The following is an 11,767-nucleotide window of genomic DNA, read 5'->3' as shown; positions in this document are numbered from 1 at the left end:
AAAATAAATCGCACACTATGTCAGCAGGATGCAGCAAATTTAAAGAAAAAACCTTCTTCTGCGAAGGTGAGGTCATCACAAGCGTTAAAGTCTTTACTTATTTGGGAGTTATTTTTGATCAAAGGGGAACTTGGACACCGCAGTTAACATCAAAAGCGAACGCGGTGAGAAGTTCATACTCTGCAATCCTGGGGTTCGCAAAGAGATTGGGTGGAAAACCAATCGAAGCTATCCTGGCCATTTACAAAGCCAAGACCGCCGCAATTGCTAGATACGGGGCTGCAGTCTGGGGATATGTTAATTCTAAATGCATTCAGATAGAGGAAAACAAATTTCTTCGTTCTTTGCTGGGACTACCCCAGTCGACTGCTACTCATTCTTTACATCTTGAGCTGGGTCTGGGTTATATTTTAGATATAATTAATCTAGCTCCGCTTCTGATGTGGATTAAGCTCTGGCTAAATCCGAACCTTAGCCTTAACCACAGGATCATTAAAGATTGTCTTAAATTAGACCACAGGAGGGATATTCAGTGGTTGTCATATGTTGAGTCCCTGGCCGCAAAGCTGGGACGCCCTGAAATCTTTGATAGTCCGGATTCCCTGTGTAAAGCTGACTTAATGTGGGTGAAGACCAATTTCATCAGGTTACGCATGGCCGAGCGCGAAGCGGATGAGCTATGTAAACCCTCAGTGAGGGCACATGTAATGATAACCCTATCATCTGAATTGGCTCCTTACCTGGCAGTGGTCACTAATTCTTTTCATAGGTGGTTACTGTCTAAGTTCCGCTTTAATCAAATTTATATGGTTCTGTGGGACGAGAAAGATTGGTGTAAGCTTGAGGAGTCGTCCCCATGTAAATGTGATGGTTTTTCAACCCAGGATAATGCGCATTTTTTGTTATTTTGTTCTTTTTATTGTGAACCTCGCATTCGATATTTAAAACCAATCCTGAAGGAGATGGGCTTCACGCAGTACAAGCTTGCACTGTTATATTTACAGATGATGAATTCCCCTGTAATTATGTATTGCACTGCTAGTTTTTTGGCTGCATCTGTTAGATGTAAGAGATCAAGGTTAAGATTGGAATTACAATTGAGGACAGATACCTAAATTCATGTCTACTGTATTGTTGAGCGCAAACTGTAATGAATTTTGTGTAAATAATGCCCTTTTACTTGCCTTTTAATTCCACTTAATGTTTAATACTGTATTAATTGATTTTAAGACATTTTGAATGTATGATATATGTTTGTAGAATACTTTTATGATTTTAATTAATCGAATAAAGTGGACTTTGACTTGACTTGACTTGACTTGGTTAACATTTTGAAAAACAAGCAAATAAAGTAAGACGGAGTGGTAGCAAACTGGCCAGATTGATTTTATTCACACCCAAACACATTGGCGCCATTTTTACAGAGTTTGCCAGTCAAGCGCTATTTTTGTTTTCTTGTCTTTGTTTTCACTGGGCTTGCAACTAGTGCACCAATACTGGAGGTACTGCAATGTGTGGATTGGAAAAAAAGATGTGCACTGCGGCTCTGCGCCAGGGATGTGGTCTTTTTACCATGCTGCTTACATTTTGTAAGGATATAAGCAATGGACATTGTAATGGGTCCATTCAGGGCCCTGTAGTCATGACCTTAACTTTTCAGGCAAAAGCACTCACTGATTTCTGAATAGTGAGTGTAAAAGCGTTATGGTAACCATGTTCCTGCTAACATTTCACATGGTTTGCTAAATTTTGCATTCCCTATGAGTGTTTGCTTTTTCCAGGATGTTGTTACTTTTGTTGTAGGCCGCATATTTCTCTTGTCTAGTGCGTCATTTAAATTGAGCCACATTCAGGTGTTTATAGTCGGCAGCAATTGGGTTGTAGTTGAAGGCAGTGTCAGTTTTTCTCAGTGGGGCAGTTCGGTGTTCAGTGGGAGAGAGGATGTGGCACTATGGCCAGAGCTTCTGAATTTGGTACTGGGGAACCAGGTTCAGCCTTAATAACCAGTACACCAGACCACTCTCCTGAGAGAGCACAATCTCATGCCAGACCTTAGAAGGCTTTGCAAGACCTTAGAAGCCCTGGTGTCTTAGCACCAGCAGGTGGACCCTAGCACTGGCAAGTGTGGGTTAACATTCAAGGTTTGTCCTCCACAATCCATACTGAAGTTCACCTCCTGTCTTGCGGGCAGGCCTATGAAGCAGCAAGCCTAGACCCTGACCCTGTGTCACTGTGGTCACAGGACCCCTGAGAAGGGCAAGCTCTAGGGCAGTTCAACCAGTGTGACCGCACCGGGTGCTGACTTTGGGTGTGGGCATTATGTTTGCAAGTATATTAAGGTTTTAAAAGCGTTTGCTGCCTCCTTCCTGGCCTCCAGCAATTTTCGGCAACAATAAAAATGTCATGATGACTAGTGTTTAATGTTCTTCCTAGAGAGAGATCATTTTGTCTAGTGGAAGTTTTGATTCATGGAAAGGTAGCTCAAAGGGTTAATGTGCCTGCTGCAAAGAACATGTACCATGCAGATCACAAAGTGCACATAATGTAAATGGGTCAGTGGGCTACTGCTTTTGTCAGAGAGATCCTTTTGTTACTTGCAGTTTATAGAAATACTAACATGGAACAGTGAGCTATTAACTTTCATCTAAGAGCTGCATACAAACTGCAAGGTATAAATTAGAGAATTATGTTTTCCCCCAGTCTTTGATTATCCTAATGTTTCAAAAAGTGTTCTTTTGGACAGAAATCAATTCTGATTATTAAAGAGAACCCCCAACTATGGTATTACGTTTTAAATTCTGAGTTTGTGTTTCTCCAGACCAATCACTATTTAACTATAAGACCTACTAGTATGGTTGTCATGTGACTCCTACACCTTGTAGTCCTTAGTCTTATGTAACATTTTCTATACAGGGATTTACACACATATTGATTGTCTCTGAGTAATGTGTGTGATGTAAAGTGCTCTGACACCCTACACTGGTATGAGTGGTGCTGTGAATGTGTTTTAATGTCAATAACTCATTATAACCTTATAGTGTGTATCGATTGGTTGATTAAACTGGGCAGTGAAATGCCAAACACATACTAGAAATCGGCATGTTAGGGCATTCTGGCCACACCTCTGGCTCCGCCCATTGATTCAATCCTTGGGTTATTCCCGCCCTTTGATTCTCCGCCCACAGTTCCCCTACCTCACCCCCCCCCCCATCCCCCACTTCGACCACTGGTTATTACTGCATTTATCCGTGTTTTTCCTCACTTTTTCCTTAGTACATTCCGGCAGGCTAGACTTGCTGACATTCACTGAGGAAAAATTGAGGGGAACGTTAGATAATTACTGCATTTGATGACTCCTAATTCCAACGCCTTCACAGACTCCTGTTATTGAACATCGGATTTGGAATTCAGAAACTGCCTTGGTAACATATGCTCCTGGATGTCAGCCAATCACCTTGCCCTTAACACCGACAAAACCGAGGTTCTCTTTTTTAGTAAAAAATCCCCCCCCCCTGCAACCCTCTGGTGGCCTACCATTCTGAATCCCTCTCCCGTGAAGGCAGCTCGTAACCTGGGCTTTATTTTTGACAACTCTTTGTCCGGAAATGCCCAAGTTAACTAAGTGGTAGGGGCCTGTTTCTCTAAACTCCGCATGATTAGAAAAATCTTCCCCTTCCTCCCACTATCCTCACGCAAAACCGTAGTCCAGGCCCTTATCATCACCCATCTGGACTATGCTAATAGTCTATATGCAGGTGCCCCGCACTATCTTATTGACCGCCTGCAAATGGTCCAAAATGCGGCAGCCCGGCTCATCGGGAACATCCCTGCCCGTACTTCAGTTAGAGCCTACCGAGAAGAACTCCATTGGCTTCCCATTTTACGACGTATAGACTTTAAAATCATGACCCTGACATTTCGGGCTATCCATGGTACTGGCCCACTTTATCTGAAAAAGCGTCTCAAGATCTCTGTTTCAGCCAGACATCTTAGATCCAATAACCTCCGTCTTCTGTTGGTTCCTAGATTCAGGCTTTCTCGGACTGGCGGCAGATCTTTCACCGTCACTGCCGCCAAGCTCTGGAATAGCCTCCCCCTTGACCTCAGGTTCTGCGAATCTGAGCCAGCCTTCCGCCGCAAACTCAAGACCTGGCTGTTCACTAGGCGGTAGGACTTGGAACTACCTACTCCTCACCGTTCCCCTTTTTCTCTGTAAGATATGATCTTGGTTACTCCTCATGGGGACAGTCATGTAATTTTAGCGCCGGGACACCTCCATCGGAGGTAGCTGCGCGCTCTATAAGCTTCATAAATAAATAAATAAATAAATAAATTCAGCCCTCTACTCATAAACAGGGCCTGGTTGTCCGATTCTTTATGGGTCCAGCATGGAGGCACGTGCTCACTTTGCTGACAGGAATGTGTTGTGCAGGTGGCCAGTGCAGGGCCGCATTCCTCGTCATTTGCCATGCAATATCTCTTGGGTAGGTAAAAGTGGAAGTAAGAAATTTAAGCTGGCGGGACAGTCGATGTATCATAGAAGGGCCCACTTTAAAAAGACAGTTTCAAAGTTATTTATTTTCTCACACCGACACGAGTCTTTGACTCTGCCGTGAACGGTGTCATGGCGTCAGCATCTTCAAAGCGAGCGCGAGGATGCTGCAGTCATCATCCCCTTCCCTCGCACCCCAAGCAGAAAGAACTGTGGAAAGACAGCTCACCGGACCAGCTAAGCCTCCGCTGGCAGATAAGGGCTCACAGATGACTGGATGCAAAGCAGTGATTTCGCTCCGCAGGAAAGGGAATCCTCGAGAAAGGCAAAAAAATAGTCCTCGTGCGGCCTGTGTTTATGACGGTATAATGGGGTGAAATTACACAGTAATTACACCAGCAATACCTGGTAAGTGTATCAATTAAGCGTCACAAATAAAAAGCTGATTTCAGTCAGTTAATGAGTAGGTGCACCCTACGACCTTCTGCAGAAGTAAAGATGAGGCTACTAGTTTCTTATGTGGGTTTTCTGACTCTGCTCACCTTTCCTGCACCTGCCCTCGAGGAGACATCTGCTTTACGACGAGGTAATAATTATCAGCTCTCTGCGTGCTATTAAATTGCATGTGAATATCTGAATGTACACAGTGCACACCAGCAGGAGACATTTTTACATTTTTGTTCTTCATATATACGTTGTTTATAGTTTTTTTTTGCCGCGGAGATCAAACCTCCTTTGAAATAGAAGGAGCATTTGAATCCAACCCAAAATACAGGCATGGGAGTCAATTGCTGCATGCTTTCTTTTTTTCAAGTTTTGGGGCAGGTGGTACGATACTGCGGCTAAAACATCAGTTGCTGTCACATAAAGTAACAAAAAAAAGTTTCAAGCAACGTCACTGAAAAAAAATACAAAAGAACTTAATGGCGTTATTAATCTTCGTCTTTAGCGCCCCTTCCGTCGTTCTGCCTGTCAAAAATAGTATTCGAAGGCGACTTCATCTATTAACGTTCGCTAGCCATGTTTGAAATATCTGTTTGATCTAGTGTTCAGATATGTGTAACAGACATAGCTGTCGCTGACTAAAATACCAACATAAAGGCAGACATTTTAGTGGAAAACTGGAGCTGATAGAAGTGTGCACTTGGCAGGCAGAGCGCGCGGCATGAGTAACAAGCACCCCACTGAACACGCAAACAAAAGAAAATACAGTATGAAGCAGTCGTGATTTGTTACAGGCGTGTCTGCCTATTATGATGCTGCTTACTTAACTATGCATGAGACATCTGTAGGAAGCGGATTTGTTCTCAGATCTTCCTAAGCTGAGAGGCCACAGTATCAAAGCGGGTGAGATGTCTGTATGAACAGGTGAGGCAACTTGTTAGCACCAGGCTACTGGCAAATAAAATAGAAAGATAATGATCGTAACGTACAGTGATTTCTTCATAGTATTATGTGGAGGCAAACAGTGTGCTGTTTTAAATATCTGAAACCCAGGAAACGAAATATATGCAGGGGATTCAGTTGCCTTTATTCAGCAATGGGACGTCTGACTTTTATGTGGTGTTTGCTAGTTTTGGGATTAAAAGGCCACCTGTCTTTTTTTAACGTCTTTATAGTGAAATAAAGGTTCAATGAAAGTTAAGGCTTTTATTGGAAAACGCTTTCCTCCGTTCGATAACAATATTTTAAAAGGTTCCTCCCTATTTTAATTCACATATTCCAACTAATCACTACTTGTAAAAATGGCTGTCCGCCAATAACCTGTCAACCACTTACAACTATGCATACTACTGAAAAGCAAATATGATTGGCCAGTCCTGCGGCAGACAATGTAAGTGATTAAGCCATATATTAAAATGGAATCTATTTAAGTTGTTCTTAAAGATCAACTGCATGGTTTTAAGTCACCAATGTCGAACCTTTCAAATTTAACAATGTACTGTCAGGCCCCCTCAAGGTTAATTCACACCATAAGTATGGAAATAAACAGATATGTTTAAAAAAACGGTGTAAAATTATTCACAGTTCTGTAAAATGTGTTAAATAAGTATTATTACTTTGTAAATTGGCTTTAAAGTTTCTCAACAAGAACTTTTCTTTAAATATATGCGAAACCTGACATCATAATTTAAAATTCGAACTCATGGTGCCGTCAGATTTTGAATTACAATTTAGGAAATGCCACTTTTAGAAAGTCTATAAGCTATTGAGTCACTTATTTTCTCCCCCAAACTTACCTTTTCTTATTAATTGATTATAATAACTGTTGTTTGTGACATAATTATCATCATTTTTTGTAATGCTTGATATTGAAATGTTTTCTAATGTGTAAATAATTTTTGTCTTTGATGTTTGTATAGAGTCTATTTAGCCTTGTAAATATTTCAATTTGTTTTCTTTTCTGTTATGAGTTTTTGCAAATATGAAAAAGATATAAAATAATGGACACAAAGTATTGTTGTCTAGGGAAGCGACAATAAATTGGTTTCTTACCCTTTGAAAACACGTATTGAGTAACTGTGGTGTGGGTACTGTGTGTTGATTGCGATTGAATATAGGGTCTAGCCCCCACCACGTGTCTATGGACCTAACCCCTGTTGTTCACAACTTTTAGAAAGTTGGCATTTTCTTCCTTTAGCTATTTGATGCCTGCTACCTTTCTCTGATCATTACGGGGTGAGTGACAGCTGGGCTCTGTGTATCCCCCCTAGACTGCCACATCAATAGAAGTGTAGATGTGAGTTGATGGGCCATCCTAGGAGGATGGAAGGGAGGAGCTTGACCCAGCTTCACTTACACCTGAATAGGTTGTGTTCTGTCCCCACACAAAGTGCTGCATACTCTCCTGTAGTGAGTCTGGGCCCAGGGTAGGAAGTGAGGTCCTCTGTACAATTCAAAGACCAGTCTTTGAAATCTCCCTCACTTCAAAGGTCCAAATGGGTATAAGTACTGGACCTCTGACACCATAACATCAGTTCACTTCAGGACATGTGAAAACTCTGCCGGGAAGAAGGATTCTTCTGTGCTGCTGAAGGACTGCAACTCTGCTAAACTGCGGCTTTGCTGAACTCCTGCCTTGCTGTGCTGCCCAGATGCCTGCGGTTCCCTTGCCTTGATGAAAAGGACCGGACTTGCATCACTTGAACCCAGAGAGACTCAGTTGGCTAGCTGGCTAAACTCCTGATCTGAAGTCTCAGGAGCATTAAAAAACTCCAACCGGCCTGCTTCTTCACCTGAGTATTGCCATCTGTGTGTCTGTCCTGATAAGCGATACCACCCCAGTCTTATACCCTTGGAAATGGTCCTAAGGTGCTTGCTCGAGCAAAACCCAAGCATCCTCTGTCGAATCTGCACCCTCCCGTGTATCAGAACCAGTGCATCGCCCCTGTTGCGTAGATCAGAACTAGCGCATCATCTCTGCTGCGTGGATCGGCCCAACACATTCCCTTCAGAACTGCCACTGGGCCACTCTCTTCCCGGCACAAGGTCTTTATGTCCCCGTCAATGGCATCCTCGATGACAATGACAAATATCAGCATTGCAGCACTTCACTCATCATCGTACCTAACGCATCGCTGCTGCTGCGTGGATCAGGACAGGCACATCTCCACCATTGTGTGAATCAACACAGATGCATTGTTTTGGCTGCACCAAACGCAGCCAGGATTAAGGTACTTTTGTTCAGCAGGCCTCCCTGGGTCCCTATATCTGGCCCTAACACAAGGAAAATCCCAAACTCATTAAAAATATGAGAGCAAATGTTAATAAATTATTTGACACCAAAATAACACATATTCAATGAGTAGAAATAGAGTTAGGAATTGAATTTTTTTTTTGTAAAAACTAACGCCTAAAAGATCAAAGTGCCAACCGCAGGCATGTAATCACATGAGGTCGGGTCAAATTCTAAAAATATGGCTGACCGCGATGGAGATTGGTTCAGATACAAGAAGTGGATTAAGCACGGTCAGCACTTACCTTTGGACTTAGAAGACATTTTGAGAAAATGTGTCTGAGAAAGGTAAAGTTCAGTGGAGGAAGGCTGCAGGACTTCCTGAGGAGGTAGCGCCATCATCGGATGCCCTTTGGTCAAACCTGTGATGAAGATTTCAACATTCAGACTTATTTGCAGAAATGGAAGTCGAAAATCTTTAGCGGAACAAGGCAGAGGGCTGTAGCCAAAGATAGTTTCACGAGGTCAGAAACCCCTTTGGCAAAGGCTTCCTAAAAAGGTTTTGCTGCTGAGGAGAAGAACGTAGAGGGAGAAGCAGCAAAGTCAATTTGTCCAGTGATGCACCTCAGGTGGATAGGCAAGCAGGTTTGTCTTAGTTCTCAGAGCAGTTTTTGAGCAAAATTTGTATAAGTCCTCAGTTTTGGGATTTGCCCATGTGATTAATATTATGCTTCTTCATTGGGCAGCTCCTCTTTGGACCAGCCCTGCAATGCCCAGCGAGCCCCTCGAGGGGGCTCTTTGTCGGAGGTCTTTTTAAAATAGGACTTTCACAGTTAAACTCCCTTAGGTATCTCTTAGTTATATTTAATCACTTTACTCCAATCTATACATAGAGCACCTTCACCTCCACTTCACATCTGCTTCTTATTTTAAAAAGACGTCCGGCAAACAGTCTCCTTGAGGGGCCCGTTGGACATTGCTGTCCAGTGATGGTGTATGAGGGCTCTTGCTTCTGAGCAATTAGATCCCTTGGATCTGCTTGCTGAGTTCCCAGCAGACCAACTTGTGTTCTTCCTGCCTCTTTTGCCAAAAGGATCTGCATACTCCTTGTGTTTAAGTTTAAAAACTATACTCAGGCTGCTGGGGCAGGCCTGGAACACGTTTTAAGGTGCTATTTAAGTGGGTAGAACAATAGGTGCTACAGGCCCTTGCATAGCATTTAACTTACAGGCCTTGGATGTATGGCATACCATCTACAAGTGGTTTATAATTACATAGAAAATGCCAATCATTTGTAAGCCAATCAAATCATGTTAGGGGAGTGAGCACAATCACTTTAGCCTTAGTCAGCAGAAGTAAATTGCAGAGTCCTAAGGCCAATCAAAGTGAATTTTAGCGCCAAAAATAGTGGTAAGTAGGCAAAAGGTTTGGGAGAAAACCACCCTATGGTTGACAGCTCTAACAATCAATATACATCTGGATGCTGGTAATGAACACATGAAAGAAACAAATAATCACAGCTGCCAAGGGGCGGTGACTAGAGAAGTTACATCAGTTGCTATCTTACCTACAATCTTTAATGTTTTTTAAGTCCTTTCTCATTGGAAGCATTGAGGATGAGATTGAGCAATTACAAAGGGTCAGTAGATGGCAGGTGCTGTTAGCTACCAATGAGGTTGATTCGAAAAGGCCAAATCTGTTCAAAATTATAGAAAGCATAACAATGAAGCAACCCACATTCAGTGTGCTGTGATTTCTGTACAAAAGTTGGTGCTCACTAATATTCACATCCGAAACTGTAGCAGCAGGGGGTTATAACCTGCATATACCCAGAGCATCTAAGCATACCCTCAATTTCTCTGCTAACAAGTAATGAGGCATTCTATAGAGAGATTAAGGATGACTGGAATTGGCATTACTAGTCGAAACCTCCATATAGAATTCATGCTAATATAAGTTAAAGTCCTCGCAATGAGGATTAACTGTACAGGCCTGGATTTACCAAGTGCAATTTGGCACAGAATTCCTGATTCGAAGGGGTTCAGCGCACACCTCTACCATCTGCCATGATTAGTTGATAAGCTTGTACACTGGCTCCTGTGCTGGGGAAGGAAAGCTCGGGTGTATTGAGGATTGTTCTAGCAGGATTGAGCGTTGCATGCTCTCCAAATGACTTGGTAGAGGGTCGAGTTGGGTCCAGGTATCTGATATGACCTGATCTGCAATACAGCGCATTCACACTGCCATTTTACTGGCCAGACTATTCCGCCAGTATAATCGGGTGCCGTGTTTCTGCACCCAGATAATTTAGGTATCAGTACACTGGCCAACTGATAATTGTGCAGAGTGGATTTCCAAAAAGCATATCTGCTGAGCGGAACTTGTATTTGGGATCTATGTCTAATTGAACAATGACTCTGCAAAGTCTATGGAGAATTTCTTTGTGAAATTTCAGTGAAGCACACGTCCAGATTTTTTGTGAACCTTGAAGAAGAAAAAAGGGCAACATGCCTGTCAGAAGGTGAACTAGAAGGCAGAGGCCCTAGCTTGAGTACACCATGCCCTGTGCTGAACTCTCCAGGGAGTCTCCTAGTCAGACGTCACATTCCTAACAAAGATCTACTCCATAAATGTGCCCACACAATGGAAGAGTAGAGAAATATTAGAGCCATTCCAAAACAGGACTCAAACTCAACATATACCCATCAGCATAAAGAATGGCATAAAATATATAAATTAAATGTTAGATATAGGGTTAGTCCTCACGGATAGAAATGTAATTCTGCAGATCATAGACTGCAAAGTGTTTTATGACTGAAACCACCACCACCCTGCTCGACAACCTCGCCAACCTCGAACTCAAACAGCTCGTCACGACTCCCACCCACTCCGCCAGACACACGCTCGACCCCATTTTCTCCGCCAGCAACCACGTCACCTTCAGCCACACCACCGAACTCCACTGGACCGACCATTGTTGCATCCACTTCAACTTCGAGAAGCCTACCACGCACCACCGCACATAACAGGCCCCCCGCCACAGCTAGAGCAAAGTAACTGAAGACCAGCTAGTCACCACCCTCACCCGAAACCCATCAACGGACACGACCGACACCGACTCCGCCGCCCGCAACCTCAGGCAATGGATCGACAACTGCGCCAACACTCTCACCCCGACCAAGAAGCCCTCGAATAGACACACCGACAGAAAAGCCATCTGGTTCACCGCCGACCTCCAGGCATCCAAGCTGGCCTGCCGCAGGCTCGAGAAGAAGTGGCACCACGATCTGACACCGGACAGCAACACAGCCTATAAGACTGCCATCCGCAGACACCACCAACTCATCCGAACTGCCGAAAGGACTTCCTTCAAAGAGCACACCGACAACAACGCACACAACAGCAAAAAGCTCTTCAACATCGTGAAGGAAATCTCCAACTCCAGCCCCAACTCCAACGACATCCTGCCATCACAAGACCTCTGCGACTCCCTAGCCGCCTTCTTCCACTGCAGGATCGCAGACATCCACGACAGCTTCAACAACCAGACCCCCCGACAGACACCAACACCTCCGACTCACCGCCCCCCCAGCCACATT

The sequence above is a fragment of the Lissotriton helveticus genome, chromosome 10, assembly GCF_964261635.1.
Source record: "Lissotriton helveticus chromosome 10, aLisHel1.1, whole genome shotgun sequence".
Lineage (NCBI taxonomy): Eukaryota > Metazoa > Chordata > Amphibia > Caudata > Salamandridae > Lissotriton > Lissotriton helveticus.
The sequence above is the reverse complement of the archived record's forward strand: the minus strand, read 5'-3'. Positions refer to the sequence as shown.